Source organism: Myotis daubentonii, chromosome X (assembly GCF_963259705.1).
Source record: "Myotis daubentonii chromosome X, mMyoDau2.1, whole genome shotgun sequence".
NCBI lineage: Eukaryota > Metazoa > Chordata > Mammalia > Chiroptera > Vespertilionidae > Myotis > Myotis daubentonii.
In genome coordinates this window covers 136,430,914-136,450,819 of record NC_081861.1, presented here as the reverse complement: position 1 = coordinate 136,450,819, position 19,906 = coordinate 136,430,914, and positions in this window count along the sequence as shown.

Sequence of the window (19,906 nt, the reverse complement as noted above, 5' to 3'; positions counted from 1 at the left end):
TGAGAATAAAGGTAGAAAAACAAAGTCAATTTTAATGCTCAAATCCACTTTTTTTCTCCTCGTGTTTTAAAATATATATTTATTTTATTTTATTTTTGTATATACATATTTTATTGATTTTTTACAGAGAGGAAGGGAGAGAGACAGAGAGCTAGAAACATCGATGAGAGAGAAACATTGATCAGCCGCCTCCTGCACATCCCCCACTGGGGATATGCCCGCAACCAAGGTACATGCCCTTGACCGGAACCGAACCCCGGACCCTTCAGTCCGCAGGCCGACGCTCTATCCACTGAGCCAAACCGGTTTTGGCTTAAAATATATTTTTATTGTTGATAGTATTGTAGATATCTCCCATTTTCCCTCCCTTCACCCCCTCCTCCCAGCCCCTACACCCCGCACGCCTTCACCACCCTATCGCCCATGTCCATGGGCTGTGCGTGTAAGTATATAAGTTCTTTGGTTTATCTCTTCTCTCTCAACATTTTTAAAGATGAAAATATTTTTCGATGAGAAACCTGACACTGAGCCTAAATCCTCCATTCCTTCTCACATAATGAATCTTTTTAAATTTGATAGGAAAATCCTAGGAACTTCCCTGCACTAAATGCATTTGCTGCATTCCTGAATGTTGTGTTAAAGAGTAGAAAGAATCCAGTTGAAATTCCTAGAGTAGTATGTTTATTATCTCAGGTAGCATCTAGGGCAGGGGTGGGCAAACTTTTTGACTCGAGGGCCACAATGGGTTCTTAAACTGGACCGGAGGGCCGGAACAAAAGCATGGATGGAGTGTTTGTGTGAACTAATATAAATTCAAAGTAAACATCATTACATAAAAGGGTACGGTCTTTTTTTTTTTAGTTTTATTCATTTCAAACAGGCCAGATCTGGCCCGCGGGCCGTAGTTTGCCCACGGCTGATCTACGGCTACTTTACACTAGTACATTTTGAGAGCATTTTGGTACAATATAGATAACTTACTTTCCAATTATGACAGTCCAGGTTTCATTTCATGGTAACCTGGGCAAGCAAGGAAGGATGGACTAGCATTCATCTGTGGTCTCTACGCAGTTCTGGGCTTAATTTCACCAAGGTGCAGGGCGAACTCTAAGGGGCCATTCATTAATGTCCAAAAGACCAGGTGGAAAATGGGTGTTTATTCAATGAACGACTATTTTCTCAGTCTGTTCCCACAATGTGTGAACAAGGATTTTCTCTATCAAATGGAGAAAAGAGAACATTTAAAAATGTCTGCACTTCCAAATATTAGGCTGAAATTCAAACACTTCTCCTAATAAATTGTGACAGTGTTTATACATGTTTTTAATCTAATGGTTTAGATAGTCCATTTTCTTCTCAAATGATGAATCTGTTCATGCACGTGGCCTTGGCAAGTAGCAGAACAGTGTTTTTACAGCTCTGGTCACACCAGTCTATACATAGTTATGACTTCTCTTTTTTCCAACAAGACTTCAGTATTAGATTTCTCTTCCTCAGCCTTTCATCCATCATCCCTTCCATGCTCTATTTTCCTTCCTATTTCACTTTCTTTCCCTTCCCCTCTTCTGTCTTTTGCCATTATGTACTGTAGTAATATAGAACTGTGATATATTTTTATTTATAAAATATTTTGTAGCTGAAATAAAATGGAAAAAATAATACTAACTTCATTGGGTTCTTGTGAGGATTAAATTATACACATAAGACTTAGAACAGTGCTGGGGACAGAGGAAATTTGGTGTAAGTATAATTTAGTGAAAGTGATCTACATTTTGATAGCTATTGAATAGAAGTCATAATCCTTGTTGTTAATTTAAAATCAGATGGGTGAAGTATCTTGCCTTTCTCTTATAAAAGCGATTTGTGTAACTTTCTCTTTTCTTTATTCTTCAGTCTCCTCTCCCTCTTTTAGGAATTTCTAGCACCCCCAGTGTTTTATAGCAGTGCTTGTGCTATTGTACCTGACCACAAAAGCTCTAGGCTTCACCCAAGAAAGCTGCCTGGACACACAACATTTTGCACACTATCCCAAGGTCACATAGTTGTCTATAAACCTTATTTGAGAACCTCTGCTGCACAGAGAATAAAATTTTCCTACCCTGAGTAGTACCAGATTATATAAATGGAAAATAAAGTATGTGCTTATGACAACAGCAAAGCAGGAGAAAGAGAGAAAAAGAAAGGGGGGTCCTGGAAAATATCTGCTTACTAATCTATATATACAAAAGCCTAAGTGACCATTACAACCAGACAACCGGACGACCGGCCAGTCGCTATGACATGCACTGACCACCAGGGGGCCGACGCTCAACGCAGGAGCTGCCCCCTGGTGGTCAGTACGCTCCCACAGCCAACCTCCCACGGCCACCCAACCTCCTGCGGTCCCTCCCCCACCCCCCCACCCCCACCCCGACAAGCCGGGCCCGATCGGGACTGGGCTAGATGGCCCCAATCGGTCCCAATCACCAGCCAGGCCTAGGGACCCCACCCATGCACAAATTCGTGCACCAGGCCTCTAGTATTTCCATCATAACTAAACACAATAGTTACCTTGGGAAAACTGTAAAATATTATGGGATGGTTTTGCACATATTTTAGGGGTTGGCATGATTTTATTTTGCATTACACTGGAGGGGTTCATTACACGTTAGGACCATCTGTGCCCTGCCTCACAACTAAAACCAGTTTGGTCCAGTGGAGAGAGCAGAGATTCTAGAGCCGTGATGGCGAACCTATGACACGCGTGTCAGAGGTGACACGCGAACTCATTTTTTTGGTTAATTTTTCTTTGTTAAATGGCATTTAAATATATAAAATAAATATCAAAAATATAAGTCTTTGTTTTACTATGGTTGCAAAGATCAAGAAATTTCTATATGTGACACGGCACCAGAGTTAAGTTAGGGTTTTTCAAAATGCTGACACGCCGAGCTCAAAGGGTTCGCCATCACTGGGCTAGAGTTTGTGTTCTGGTTCTCTTCTTTCACGTCCTTGCTGTGGATGAGATATTACACTTCGCAGAAGCCTTGCTTCCCTGAGTCTAAGAAGGTAATATCACCTACCTCTCAGGCTTGTTGGGAACAATAGAAGGTGGGTGTGCTTAGGTTCATAATGCTTGTAGGCTTCCTTTACACTCTTTCTCTCTTTTTTTAATACGAAGTTTGCTGAATGAATAGATGATGGTGAAGCCTGCTGCCTCCATTACTATAGGAGCAGTTCCAGAGGCTGTCACACCATGCTTTCCAGGACTTACTGATCCCATATGAATGGCAGGCATTATTTTATTTTGCTTTGACTGGAAAGTTTGAATTGAGGAACATTATTGAGGCATACTGTTGCTATTCTGGGAATGGGACATCCTTAAAAAACAGAGGGAAACTGTCTGTGTGCTAATTTTCTTTGGCTTTATAAAGGAAAGTATAGAGAAAGAACATTAGAATAGGATAAGAATAAAATTGTAAACATGGGTGTAATATACCTGCATTCGTTTACATATTTTATAAGAGAATAGTACAATTGGTATGAATCCTCTGATACTATAAACATTTCCATTTTAAAGACAAATTCTCAATCTTTAACCTTATTCATGTTTTTCCTACTTGCTTCACAATTAAATAGGTGAAGAAATAAAATATCACATCTGGCAATGATTTTTCATGGCAACATTCTGTTTGTGGTATAAACCTCTTCATACTACTTGATTAAGAATGCCACACAAATTGCATATGCTTATGCCATCGACAATAATTAATCTACTGCAAACAAGGCAAGTTTTCTTATCTTGTAAAAGAATTTCTACTGGGAGGAAATATTAATATTTGCTTCATTCTTTCCCATCCACACCTTATGCTTAAAATGCACTTTTCCCCCTGTCCTCTTAAATATTTCTACCAAGTTCACTGACCAAATAGCCACTCAGAAAACCTACATGTTGAGATGGAGACCTCTGAGAACAATTGTCCATATGGTTTTGAACTCCCACTCCACAAGGTTTCTGACAAGTGTATCATGTTAGAGACACATAGTTGGGTAGTATGTGCTTAGGTGGAACAACGCATACAGGCTGGCATCTTGGCAAATCGTCACCCAAAATGTGTGGAAGGATTTCTCTTCTTCCTCTTCCCTTCCTAACCTTGATGATTACAATACTTCTCTTCCTATTTCCCTATCCTTCTTTTGACAAAACCAAAGAAGACAGCTACTTTTTAAAATGTCCCTATCTCACGCATCCTAAAAGAGACACCTAAGTTCGACCCTTTTTTTGTTTTCTTTTTCTCTTCTTGTGGTGGGAGAATAGCTATTAAATGATTTTTACTTGAGACACTGAGTTTATAAACATGAAATGCACGTGAGATGCTATTTACACCAACACATGTTTATTGAGCATCTACTATATGCATCAACAGCAGGCACTGTGAACATAAACATGGTTTAGAGATAACTACTGTCCTTTATACATGTACAGTCTCTTGGGAGAAACAAGTGCTTAACCGAGTTATTATAAAATGGATACACTCTCTAAACAGGTATGTGCCCAGAAGTTTGCTGGCACAGAGGATGACATGGTGAATTCTGCCTAGAACGAAGGGGTATCGGAGATATAATCTCACAAATGAAAAATGTGGAAATGAATCTTAAAAGGTGAAGGGTTTCAATAATGTAAACTAGATCTTTGGAACCACCCATCTCCTAAGGAAAGCTAGTTTAAAAACGGCTGATTGAGCCAGGCTGGCGTAGCTCAGTGGTTGAGTGTTGACCTGTGAACCAGGAGATCCCAGTTCGATTCCTGGTCAGGGCACATGCCCGATGTGTGGGGCATGCGGGAGGCAGCTGGTCAAAGATTCTCTCTCATCACTGATGTTTCTATCTCTCTCTTCATCTCTGAAATCAATGAAAATATATTTAAGAAACAACAACAAAAAAAAACCCCAGCTGATTGAAAGCATTAAACAGCTAACAAGGGAGTAGAGAATGTTAAGCTCAAGGAACTAAAAACAGAAAGAACCACAAAGAGTTAAGCCTGTGATGTGGGTGCTCCTTCTTCCCTAGCGACATCTGTCCAGCCTGAAAGAAGGGACTGGAGAAGCTAAGTTGAGCGGGATTTCTGACACTCTCCTAAGTCTAGGGCAGCGGTTCTCAACCTGTGGGTCGCGACCCCTTTGGGGGCCGAACGACCCTTTCACAGGGGTCGCCTAAGACCATCGGAAAACACATCTATAGTTACATATTGTTTTTGTGATGAATCACTATGCTTTCATGATGTTCAATGTGTAACCATGAAATTGGGGGTCACAACATGAGGAACTGTATGAAAGGGTCGCGGCATTAGGAAGGTTGAGAGCCACTGGGTCTAGGGGAACAAAACTGGGAATCCAAGATGACCAATGCGAGTGGGGGCCCCCTAACCACGCCAGGCAGTGGGATAGGGCCTGGAAGAGCTACAGCATAATAGTCACAGTAAATTGGAAAAACGCCACCCTCATAGGCACTGCAATCCACTTGCCAGATACATGGTGGTCTGCAATAAATCATTGCTGGATGACCAATTAAATTATTAGATCTGTGAGTCAAAGGGGTGATGGCCCATATTTTGCCAGTTGCCCCCTCACAGAGCATATAGTAACTGGATGGCCATGTGGCAGAGGCAAAGAGAGGCCCAAACCCCCCCAAATTGTGAATCCACAAAGTTGGGGTTCTGAAATAGGATAATTTATGCAAGAAAAGGAAGAAGGTAGAAGGGACATGCAGCTAGGACCACCATCTCTAGCCACCTCTGTGCCACTTGGAAAAAATGAAATACAATGGGGTCTTGACTTACGAGTTTAATTTGTTCCGTGACGGAGCTCGTACCTCCAATTACTCGTATGTCAAATCAAGTGAATGAGTGAGACACGTGGTGCTGGGCTGATGTTGTTGCGTTCACTGTGACGTTCGCTGCGCCAACTAGCGGTGGGGTATCTGAAGCGGGCTCGTAACCCGAACTTTAGCTCGCAACTCAAAGCAAAAAATCGGCCGAGAGATGGCTCGTATCTCGAAAAACTCGTTAGTCAGGACACTCGTAAGTCAAGGCCCCACTGTAGAGAGTGGGAGTAGGGTGGACAGGGATAGAGGGAGGGTAGGAGAAAAGGACAGGAGTGAGGAGGTGGGAAAAGAACTCAGTTAAGAAACAGAAAAAAATTCATTCTATTATACAGCAATCATATTTTCCTACAGTTGTTCAGAAAATGTATTTCTTAAATCCATTAAATTAACTAATTATGTTACCATCAATTTCACTTGCACCACATTGAATTTGTTTTATTTTAACTGTGGTCTGTGGAGATCTCTGATCTGTCTTGATTCCCAATCCTCCTCCAAATCCCTATTTAAGGGTTTGCGACTCCAGATTAAACTTTTTTCTTATTTTATTAAAATTGCTTCCATGTTCTAAAAACTTAGCATTTCATGTTAACCACTTAGAAGAAGCGCACGTTTTCTTGAAAAACATGCACGTTTTCTTGAAAAATTAGAATTGTGAGTGGACAAAGGCCAAGTTTCCATGTTGTAGCTGAATGATAAATGAGGCAAGCCTAACAGCTTTTATTAAAAAAAAATAATATAAAGATTTTTCCTTCTCTTCTTGGCATGCTTAGAAGGATGAGCTGACTGCCCTTAACGGTGTAATTATTCCGACAGTAAACCTGATCTTATTGAACTGTTTTTTGTGGATGCCATGTGTTTATAAATATCCTGCCCTAACTGGTTTGGCTCAGCGGATAGAGCCTCGGCCTGTGGACTGAAGAGTCCCAGGTTCGATTCCGGTCAAGGGCGTGTACCTTGGTTGCGGGCACATCCCCAGTAGGGGGCGTGCAAGAGGCAGCTGAATCGATGTTTCTCAGGTGTTTCTAACTCTCTATCCCTCTCCCTTCCTCTCTGTAAAAAATCAATAAAATATATTTAAAAATATCCTTATCCTCAGTTTCTTCTTCTCCTCTGAAGCTGATGTTCTGTATGGTATGCATTAATGCAAAATTGTTTAAAGGGTGAACAATCAAAAGTCAGAAAATGCCTAGTTAAAATTCTTAGGAGCAATGAGAACTTGGCCACATTACATACCCTGGGCAAACTATGACACATTCTTTACCACATGAACAGAACTGCATTGAAGATATAAATTTACAAGGGAAAGGGGAAAGGGGAATAGAAAAATTACATTCAGGCCGCAACACCCACATAATTGGGCTGCAGAACCTTCAGAATTTCCTGACAACTGTTCTAAAATTTGGGCTTTGCACATAGATACTGTGGCGACAGTATTTGCATTCAGTTTCCATGGTTTATTAAAGGAAGAAAGCATTCTAGAGAAATCTTCAACTTAGCTGTTCCTAACCCAAAATTTCTTAATTCGGGTGTCTTTATGGAATTGCAATGGAACAAAGAAGAAACCAAAAGATTAACCCCTAGAGTGCTGGGGAGCGCTCCTCCTGTCTTTCACCAAAAGTGCCTGCAGTGTCACCATTAGATGCTAGTAGTTCACTCTGTATTGACAGATGGCACCTAAGTGCAGATTACTTATGATGCCGAATGTTTGTAGTTCTAAAATTGACCACTGGCATTTATCTGCCTAAGTTTTTACAGGTACTATGATTTTATGAAGCTTACTCAGATTTTGTAGCCCTAAAGCTTCGAAATGGCGTCCAGTTCTAAGTCTGCTTTTATTAGTGACGATGATATTGCTAAATATGTCAATTCTTGCTGTGAAGATGACGATTTTGTGGAAGATATTGGAGAAGGGTGTCCCTCTATTTTAACATTATATGTTTTGTTCAAATTTTTTTTCTACTAGTATTTTATAATGCAATCAGCAAACAATATATGTCAAAGATGAAAACAAATGTAGTAAAGTTTTCCTTAAGTTTTTGAATATGCAACTTCATTTACTTGCGATTCATAATTTCTTTCCTAAACTGCTGTAAAATCAGCAAAAATGCCTTGGCAATTTTAGCATAGTTCCTAGGATATTGGTTGGCACTCAAAGGGTTAATGTCTTTAATGGGCTTTTATTCTTTACATTTCTATTGAGAATTTTTCCTGAGAAATGATGACCATTGGATTAAAGTGAACTTTTAATCATTTATCATTCAGAAATATGAAAGCACAGATATTCATGCTTTAAAATTTGTTCCCTGAGCAAGAAACAAATGGGTAAAAAGTGATTGGAAAAGCCTGAAATGGGAAACTATCATTTTCTTATTTTTTTCCTGACCAAAGCTTTAACGGTTAAAGAATAAAGTTTTCATAAGGCTAAATCTTTAGCACTATTTTTTTGCTCTGAATATACAAATAGCCAGGTTTAATAATGTGGTCTTCTAGATAATGCCAGATCAATTCTTTTGTATCTGCTGAGAATTAGAAATCATTGGCCATCTCAACACAATTCCCTACCAATTTCCTGAAGAGATTCAGGATTTTAAACAAAATTTGTCTTTAAATTCTAAGTCTGAAAAGTCACATTTTTTCATGGATCTACCTACCTTTGGTGTCACAGACTCTTTGGAATTGTACAGATTCAAATGGATGCAAGTGAGTATGGAAATTACCATGTTTGATAAGTTTAATTTAGTTCCAGAAAGAGAATAGAAATGGATCAATTTACCATTTACCTCCTAGAGTGGGTGAGAAAATCCCACATACAAAATACTATATACAAAGGCTCCTATTGGGTTAAAGTCAGTTTCATTCTTAAATTTATTAAACACTAATATAAATGCTTATTATTAATGACAACTCTGTTCTCCTGAATAAAAATTATAACAACAGTTGACACTTGGTGACTTCTCATCTTGTGCTAGTCATTGTGCGAAGACCTTTACCTACTTATCTCATTTAACCCCCTCAAAAACCCTGTACAATGGGGCCTTGACTTACGAGTGTCCCAACTAACGAGTTTTTCGAGATACGAGCCATCTCTCAGCTGATTTTTTGCTTTGAGTTGCGAGCTAAAATTCGGGTTACGAGCCAGCTTCAGATACCCCACCGCTAGTCGACGCAGCAAACGTCACAGCGAACGCCACATCAGCCCAGCATCACATGTCTCACTCGTTCACAATTGATTTGACATACGAGTAATTGGAGGTACGAGCTCCTTCACGGAACGAATTAAACTCGTAAGTCAAGGCCCCACTGCATTAGAATTACTATTACGATCTCCTTTATATGGAAATGAAAACAGCTGCCTAACAAGGGTTATACTTGCATGGCAAATGCATGGGGGGGTGGGGGATAAGGACACATATGTAATACCTTAATCCCGTGGTCAGCCAACTGCGGCTCGCGAACCACATGCGGCTCTTTAGCCCCTTGAGTGTGGCTCTTCCACAAAATACCATGTGCGGGCGCGCATGTACAGTGCGATTGAAACGTCGTGGCCCATGCGCAGAAGTCAGTATTTTGTGGAAGAGCCACGCTCAAGGGGCCAAAGAGCCGCATGTGGCTCGTGAGCCACAGTTTGCCGACTGCTGCTCAATAAAGAAAGGGGGGGAGCGCACACTGCAGGTGCACTCCAAATTCTGGTGCAGGGCTAGTGAAACTATTCAATAGAAAAGATGAAAACAACCACAACACATCTTCATAATCTAGCTCAGTGGTTCTCAACCTTCTGGCCCTTTAATATATTTTGTTGATTTTTTTTTTTTTTCGCAGAGAGGAAGGGAGAGGGACAGAGAATTAGAAACATCGATGAGAGAGAAACATCGATCAGCTGCCTCCTGCATGCCCCCCACTGGGGATGTGCCCACAACCAAGGTACATGCCCTTGACCGGAATCGAACCTGGGACCCTTCAGTCTGTAAGCTGATGCTCTATCCACTGAGACAAACCGGTCAGGGCCTTCTGGCCCTTTAAATACAGCTCCTCATGTTGTGACTGAACCATAAAATTATTTCTGTTGCTGCTTCATCACTGTCATGTTGCTACTGTTATGAATCAGCATGTAAATATCTGATCTGCAGGATGGTATTAGGCGACCCCTGTGAAAGGGTCATTCGACCGCCAAAGGGGTCGCGACCCACAGGTTGAGAACCTCTGATCTAGCTGAACCATAGCTTCTGGAGAGTGGAACGTATGAGAGAATGAATTTAGATTCCTGCTATTCCAAACAAGTTGACTGTTGAAGAAACAAACACTGAAATGTTTTTTTAAAATCTTTACTGTTGAAAGTATTACATATGTCCCCTTTTCCCTCCACTACATCTTCTAGCCCCCCCCCCCGCCCCCAGCCCCACCCCAGGCCTTCACCACAGTATTGTCTGTGTCCATGAGTTATGCATATTGCATACAAGTTCACTGGTTGATCTCTTCTCACCCACCCACCCTCCCCTGCCTTCCCTATGAGGTAAACACTGAAACGTTTGATCTTTTACCAGAGTGTTAATATGTCACAAATATTTAAATTACTCTTAAGAACCAAAGGGTAAAGAGGAACAATCCCCTCACTCTATGACAGGGGTGGGCAACCTTTTTGTGAGTGCGTGCCAAAACCAGCAAAATCTCTGACTCAAAATTCTTCTGCGTGCCAACCCTAATTTTTTGAAAACATGTTACACCTACTTGATATCTCTTAAGGTGTACGTTTGTGAAGAACCTTGAAGAGATAATAAAATTCATTCGAGCGACAAAAACGCTATATGATGAAAAATACATTTATTTTTTAATGTATACATGTACACTGATAGTCCGACAGAAAACTTTATGACTCCGTTTGATATTATCAGTGGGACTTTTGCTGCTGCATCACTGATGACAGAGATTTTACATCAGGTTTATATTTCATGACCTTCAGAGATAGGCACGAGCTACTACTTTCATCCGTCAGGCTACTTCTATTACGAGACTTAACAAAATTCATCCCTGAGAACAAAGATTCACAATTGTAAATGGAAGATTATAAGAGAGGGTTTTGCATGCCAGCAAAAGTTACTGGCGTGCCAGGTTTGGCATGCGTGCCAGGGGTTGCCCGCCCCTGCTCTATGATGTGCTATATTGAAAAGTGGCAGCTCTTGCTTCTTTAGTCAGGCAAGCTTCCTGAAGGTCATTTTTTAAAAGGAAATGCATGCGATTGGGTAAAGAACATTCTTTTCATTGGTGGCATTTGTTCACACATGTAATAAGCTAATTGAATTTACCATTAATAATCTTATTCATTTACAAACAGCCCATAAGGGGGAGGGATTTGAAAATGAAATCGAATGCAAATGTCATCTCAAGAATCAATCTTAAGTATTTTTTTAATATGCTTTATTAATTTCAGAGAGGGGGGGAGAGAAACACTGATGAGAGAGAATCATCAATTGGCTGCCTTGCCCCCTACTGGGGATTAAGCCTGCAACCCTGGCATGTGCCCTGACTGGGAATCGAACCGTGATCTCCTGGTTCATGGGTCAACACTCAACCACTGAGCCACACTGGCTGGGCAATCTTAAGTATCTTTAACCTATTGCACTTTCAATTCTTTGCTTTAGATTCATTTTCACTTTTGTCTAAGCCCGTGGGCAGCAAACTGCGGCTCGCGAGCCACATGCGGCTCTTTGGCCCCTTGAGTGTGGCTCTTCCTAAGCCTTAGGAGTACCCTAATTAAGTTAATCACAATGTACCTACCTATCTAGTTTAAGCTTAAAAAATTTGGCTCTCCAAAGAAATTTCAGTCGTTGTCCTGTTGATATTTGGCTCTGTTGACTAATGAGTTTGCCGACCACTGGTATTGCCCCTAGGCTATAAGCATGTACAGTCTGTTACTGTACAAAACACAAGATTAAATCAAGCAGAAGAGAAAATGATGCCATCAAGACACAGGGTGAACACAAGATACATGAGGCTCCCGCTGGCTTAGCACAGCACATTGTTCTACGGCACACTTGTTTTTATAAGTAGAAAGAGTACATTCTAAAACAGCTACTAAAAGTTTTGGATAGCAAATACATAAACAAGTCACACCGTTATTTATTATCGTTATTAAGTGCTATGCACTGTACATAATTGTATGTGCTGTATTTTTATAGAACTGACAGCACAGTGGGTTGGCTTACACCAGACCAGCATCACCACAAACACGCAAGTAATGCATTGGGCTATGACATTACAATGACTACATCGTCATTAGGCCATAGGAATGTTTCAGCTCCATTGTAATCTTATGGGACCACTGCCATGTGTGAGGTCCATCTTTGACCAAAATAGCATTACATGACTGTATCTAGAAGCCACCCAGGAATCTCCCTTCATTACTATCATAAGGATCGCCTTAGCCTTTCTCTTGGGCTGGAGTCCCTGCTTCCTGGACCCTAGCTCTCCTTTCTTTCTTGATTAACTCTATAACTTTGTAGAAGCATATCTCAAACAGCTTCCTGATAAAGACTGCATGGAAAGTTGTGTGTGTGTGTGTGTGTGTGTGTGTGTGTGTGTGTGTGTGTGTGTTAGGCACTGAATATGAAACTCTTGGTTTGAAATTATTTTTCCTCAGAATATCGAGTGTGTTGTTGATCCCCTGCTTTCTAGCTTCCACTATTGTTATTGATAAGTCTGATGCCATCTAATATTTGATACTTCGTATGAAACTTGTTTTTTCTTTCTCCCTGAGAGTTTGTAGAATATATTTTCTGTCCCCTGCTTTCTTCATAATGTGCCTTGGAGTTGGTCTACTTCGTTGTTCTGGATACTTACTTATCAGGATATTCTGGGGAAAATTGTTGAATTATTAATGATTTCCTTCCCTCTGTTATCTCTGTCCTATATTCACAGAACGTCATTTATTCTAGAACATTCTAGATGAGCCTCTATTTTTTAAAATCTTTTTTTCTATTCTACTTTCTGGGAGGGGAGGGATTCCTTTGATTTTATCTCCCAACAGTTTGTGCTATCATAATTTTAATGCCTAAGGTTCTGTATTCACTGAATATTTCTTTTTTACAGTATCCACTTCTAGCTTCATAGATTTATATCTTCTCTGAAGACATTAATAGTAGTTATTATGGACTTTTATTTCCATTTATATTTGCATTTCAAGTTGTTTTTTACTTTTTAAATAAATCTCTGGCAGCCATTGGCCATCTGATCATATTAAAAGGGGGACACTAAAAAGAGGTCTGGAAGCTCTGGGGGGTGCTTGTCAACGATGCTTTTCTCTCCTGGGCAATTGTTCTCAACCTGTGGGTCGCGACCCCTTTGGGGGTCGAATGACCCTTTCACAGGGGTCACCTAAGACTATTGGAAAACACATCTATAATTACATATTGTTTTTGTGATGAATCACTATGCTTTCATTATGTTCAGTTTGTAACAATGAAATTGGGGGTCACCACAACATGAGGAACTGTATTAAAGGGTCGCGGCATTAGGAAGGTTGAGAACCACTGCTCTAGGGTGATATTTGAAAGACCTCTGATTTGAGTCTCTTGTGCTCTTTTCTCTTAGAAGTTAGGTTTCCAGAGAAGATGCTTCTGACCTCTTACATAGAATGTCCATGTCTGGCTGCAAAAATTTTGAGCCATGTGAGGGAAGAAGGCTGGAGATCTCCAGTCCCATATATCAGGTCACCTTAATCCCCATGTTCTCTACTCGGTCTCTGTCTGAGCTGTGCCTAGTATTGTCTAGTTCAAAGATCATCTGCTTATCCTCTTTATAGAACAAACCTCAAGTCTCCTGCCAGAATGGGGAAGGGATGTTTGCTCAGCTGCCTACATTTGGAATGGAGATTGAGGGACTAAATTGTTCAACAGACTTTCAACCAATTCTTCCACCTGCCAAAGCCTGCTCCTTTGGAGGATTCTGCAATGTACATTAGGTTATGACTCCCCTCTCCCAACTTCCAGCTTAGGATTCAGCTTTCTCTGTCTGTTAAGTCATTCAACTCCCATCTATCTGCCTATCAGCTTCCCAAATTTTGTCACTGTTGTTTCCTCTCTCATTTTTATCCTTGTCTATGTATATCTTCTTTACACATTTCTTTACTCACATTTAGTGGGATTCTGGGAAAAAGAAGAGTTAAAGTGATTGTGTGTTCCATCTGCCATGTTTAACTATTTGCAAGCAAGACAACCACAATCAAATCCCTAGTGAGTTTTTTGGGGTGGAGGAGTGGAGAGGTAGCTCACCAAAGAGCCTGCCTGAAAGAATACACTTATGAGAAAGCCAAGAAACTTCTGGAAAAAATAATGACAAGACATTTCTCTACAAGATATTAAAATAACTGTAAATATAGTAGAGGCCAGGTGCACAAAAATTTGCGCACTCCGGGGGGGTCCCTCAGCCTGGCCTGTGCCCTCTCGCAGTCTCCCCAGGTCACAGAGCACCAGACACTGCCGATCCCATGGGCAGTGTCTGGTGCTGCCTGCCCCGCCTCCCCAGGTCACGAATCAGAGGCCCGGATCCCGCGGGCAGCATTTTGTGCTGCCCACCCCACCTGCAGTATGCAAATTTAACGGCCATCTTTGTTGGGTTAATTTGCATACTCTTCTGATTGGCTGATGTGCGTAGCGAAGGTACGGTCAATTAGCATCTTTGTCTTTTATTAGTGTAGATAATTATCAAAATGGAGTCACTTTGGTAATCTAGACAGATGGATTAATGAAAGCAAATACAGCAAAATCAAATATATTAAAGTATCTGGTATATGATAAAGTCATATTTCAAATCAATAAATCCATCAGTATAAATTCTGAGAGTACCTTTTCCTTCCCAGGACCAGACAAGTGTCCCAGGGGCTTACATGGATTCCAAGGATGTCTTTTAGTATGTGGTTGCAACTCTGCTACTTGCCTTTGCTTTGGCAGTTATGGTCCATCTAAAGGTAATTGGTTTTTCTTTTACCATTCCCCCACCACACACACACACACACACACACACACACACACACCATAAGGGATCGTGGGAGCCCAAGACCACTGAGCTTAGTATTTGCCCACAGGCCCACACACTGCCAGCCGGTCAAGAGATCCTGCCCTTCCTCCAAGCCTAGCTGGGACTGGAACACCATCTCCACTGCTCTCAGAACTCCCAGCTCTTATTCTTGTAGCTTAGGAATTTTACCCCTTCACAGCTGGACTACTGCCTCCCTTCTTGTACTCTCTGAGCCCTGATCCTGTTCTCTGACTTTTGATTACAAGGGCCTCTTAACTATTCCCTCAAGCAAAAACTATACACATCTGCAGAACAGGAAGCCCTGGGGTTACAGTTCTCTCATCCTGACTAACAAACCATCCCCCAACTTAGCACCTTAAGCAATTACTTTTGTTTTGCTCAGAATTCTGCAATTTGGGGCTGCTCAAAGGCTGTGGGCGGGGATATGGAATTTTCTGCAAGTTAGTACACTAACGTTTCTGGCAGCTAGGTCTCAGGTTGGGTCAGGAAGGAACACATGGTCTCCTCATGTGGCTGAGGCTTCCTCACAACATGGTGGCTGGATCCCAAGGGTGTGTGTGCCAAAGAGAGAGAACCAGGCACAGCCATAACACTGTTTATGACCTGGCCTCGGAAGTCATGGGTGTCACTTCCACTGCATTCTACTTGTGGAGCCAGCCCCAAAGTTCTGCTCAGGTTCAAAGGAGGAGAAATAGAGTTCTAGATCTCAATAGGAGTGTGTCATGATTCTTGAGAAACATTTGGGACTGAATATATTACTGTGGCAATTTTTAGAAAATATAATCTGCCACACATGGGTTCCTTACATTAAGAAGAAGAGGGAGAAAAAAAAGTTTCTTTTATTTGTGTGTGTTAAAAGCCCACAGGCAAGAAAACGTAGTTAATTTTTCAGGTGACCTGGGTTCATGGTTGAGATACAAGTGCTAAGCAATCCTTTACTATATAAATTAACTGTACTTTGCTTCAAGGTCATGGAATAGGTCCTCAACTCAAGCCAATCACCTTGAAAATAAATGAGACTGCTAACAAGGGCAACCAGATTCTAAAAAATGGCTCAGTATAAATCCATTTCTGCTAGCACATGATCTAGTAAAGATACATCAGGACATCTTGTCTGCCTAAATAAGGGCAGCCTATAAACACTGATAGTGACAGGAATAGGAGAATATTTTGTTTTCTTTTCAAATAAATTGTGTGTGCATTGCTGCTCTATTGAATTCATTTATAGATGAGCAGATCACATTTTTTACAACTTTTATCTACCATTTATTACTTAAAGGCTTACAGAGTACTCGATGCACTTTGAAAATACTTCTAGTTGCAACCCTGAAAAATAGATGTGATCCATTATACAGAAGGAAGAACTGAGGTTTAGAAAGGGTAAGTGGCTTGTGCACGTGGCTAACCTGATGACACTACAGCTTCACCTCCCATCTCTCACCTTCTGCCCTGGACCTTCCCTGACACTCTGGTGTGATTGCTCTTACAGTGGTTCTCAACCTTCCTAATGCCGCAACCCTTTCATACAGCTCCTCATGTTGTGGTGACCCCCAACCATAAAATTCTTTTTGTGGCTACTTCATCACTGTAATGTTGCTACTGTTATGAATCGTCATATAAATATCTGATATGCAGGATGTATATTCATGGTTACAAATTGAACATAATGAAAGCATAGTGATGAATCACAAAAACAATATGTAATTATAGATGTGTTTTCCGATGGTCTTAGGCGACCCCTGTGAAAGGGTCGTTCGACCCCCAAAGGGTCGCGACCCACAGGTTGAGAACCACTGCTCTAGCAGATCACATTTTGTTTTAACTAAGAAAAAGCCATGTTGTTGCAAAAATGCAGCGTGACTCTCTTGACAGCTATATTTAGCTAAATCATTGTGGAGGCTCTGGTATGTGGTTTTGTATCATGACTATATCCATGATACATTAAAGTTTTAGTTTTAGTTTTGATAATGGAATAGAAAACGCATATTCTGTGCCATCTGCAGTTCGAAAAGCTTTACAAATATTAATTCATTTAAACCTCTTCACAAACTAATGATGTAGGGACTATTATGCCCAACTCACAGATGAGAAAACTGAACCGCAGGGAGGTCCAGTAACTTGTCCAAGAGTCCATTCTGAACCCAGCAAACTGGCTCCAGAGTCAGTGCTCATATCTACTATGTTCTGTTGACTTTTGAGAAACTTAACCACACATACATAAAACTAAAATATTTATGGTTATGGAACTATAGAATCAAAGACCAATCGATTAGAAGGTGTCAGCTTCCCTCTTTCTCAGCCTTTTGTAGCTGGGACGTTACTGTAGGCTCAATGATGCGCAGGTTCTGAGACTGCGTGGCCATGGAGTACCAAGTCCTACCACCAGGAGGAGACAGTGCTACCCAATCGTAATTCCCATCATAATTCTCATCATTCCCATTGTAGCAATCGTCCTCCTCTGGGTTCTCCATTGGGACAGCATGATGCTCTCCTGCAATCCCTACCTATTCTCAACTCTTGCCAACTGTGTCCCTTGAATGAGGGTTGCCGCTTTCCACAGACCCACAGCTACTGCCTGAGGTCTTTCTCTGAGGGCCTCATCATCGATGACCACAAAGTCTGTCCTTCCAGTGACTAGCCCTCTCACCCAGCAGCCAGATCACCTGACCTTAGAAACATCCAACATCCAGAACCAAACCCACATCTCTTCTAGGCTCGGTGTCCTCCAACGTATACTAAGCCATGCCTCAGGCAGCGGTTCTCAACCTGTGGGTCGCGACCATCGGAAAACACATATAGCATATCAGATATTTCCATGGCGATTCATAACAGTAGCAACATTACAGTTATGAAGTAGCCACGAAAATAACTTTATGGTTGGGGGTCACCACAACATGATGAACTGTATGAAAGGGTCGCGGAGTTAGGAAGGTTGAGAACCACGGCCTCAGAGCATGCTTTATGGGTATTCCATATCCCAATATCTGGAAATAAGTTGATATCTCATATCACTATACTTACAACTTGTTACCTGATCTAAAACAACCTGGTCCTTCTCTGAAAATGAGAACAAACCAAAATTGGGACATTTACATTTTTAACTTACATATAAATAATTTAGGATGCCTTTGAATTAGCCATTTTCAGCTGTTGCCTTAAAAAGATGGGATCTGTCAGGTCTCATCATCTGGTTGTAGGAGTTTAACTCCATTAATTGACTTTATGTAAAATATTTATACACATTAGAGATGTGTTACGGGACAGAAGTTCATTATGGTCCCTTTTCAGCTCATCAAGAGGTACATTAGGAAACTAGGGCTTGATGTTAGCTGCCCATGCAATATGAATGGGTCTAACGCTAAATTTTTCATTCCTAAGCATTTGGGTCATACATAATCAATTTGATAATGTGTTTTCTTGGTTTTATTTCTTAATTGAATTTATGTACCATAGGAGGCAGTAGAAAAAATCTGTCAACTATCCACTCATATAAAGCAAAATTTGAAGAGAAAAATTACCTGTAGCCCTGACCAGTTTGGCTCAGTGGCTAGAGCGTCGGCCTGTGGACTGAAGAGTCCCAGGTTCGATTCTGGTCAAGGGCATGTACCTTGGTTGCGGGCACATCCCCAGTGGAGAGTGTGCAGGAGGCAGCTGATGAATGTTTCTCTCTCATGGATGTTTCTAACTCTCTATCCTTCTCCTTTCCTCTCTGTAAAAAATCAATAAAATATATTTTTTTTAAAAAAAAAAAAGAAAAATTACCTGTAAAGGTAGCATGGTATGGTGGAAATATTACTGGCAATCTGGGCTCAAATTTAACTCTATAACGCCCAGGTAATTTAGTTTTTCAAAGGTAAGTAAAGTTCAATGGCCATATTGCCAAGCTATAAACAATTCCCAGTAGAGAAGCTGACATTGAAGTAGGATTCACGGAAGAAAATTCACTGGTTTCTTAAAAATGTGCTTTGAACCTTAGAAAAAGGAATGGAAGCAGGTACACACCAACCCCACTAGGTACCTTTCCCAAGTGTCTGAAGTATATCATTTTATTACATTGTTTCAGGGGTCTCATCAATTGAATTTGGTGGCTTGAATAGTTGAGTAGTGTCAGTGAGCTGAAGGGGGCGTGATTGCAGTGCGGACATTAAATGAAAGGGTTACAGAAGATGGATTCCATTTCCTGCCCATTTCCTAGTGTTCTGCATGAAGGGGTCAGTCCGGAGATGACAAGCTGCCCTGGGTGGGAATTGCCAGTTGAACCGATTACCTCCACCAAAGCATCGTCCCACCTAATTCAGAGCTTCAAATGGGGGTCACGGAGGAGAGCCAGGAGCACTAAACTGATGACACTAAAGGGGTCATCACGGAAGACTGCAAGCAAATACTTATCCTGCGGACAGAAACCCATAACAGAAACAAGGAAGCCAATGACAAGTTGACTTGGAAGAATCGAGTTCTTGCTGCGATTTTGAGTTTTAAGTTCTCTCTTAGGCTCCTGGCTCTTCACTTCATGTAAGTCTACTTCAGTAACTGACCTTCTTCAAAGGTCACCCAACAAATCCTGGCCACAAGCTCAATTTTCAGTCTTCCCCTTCTTTCAATTCTGTTGGCTTTGCCCCGACGGAACACACCTTTCCTCCCAAAGTGTTCCCTTAATCCCGGGACAGGTTTTTGCTGCTAGTCCTACTTCCTCTTTGTCTATTTATCTGTTTTATTCCTTTTTTCTCCTCCCTAGTTTCTAAATAATGGCCTGCCTCACAGCTTAGTTTGGGGCCCTCTTTTATTTTTTTTATTATTACTTTTATTTTTTAAAATATATTTTTATTGATTTCAGAGAGGAAAGTAGAGGGAGAGAGAAACAGACACATCTATGATGAGAGAGAATCATTCATTGGCTGTCTCCTGCACACCCCCCACAGACGATCGAGCCCGCAACTGGGGCGTGTGCTCTGACTGGGAATCGAACCCTGACCTCCTGGTTCATATATCGATGCTCAACCGCTGAGCAACACTG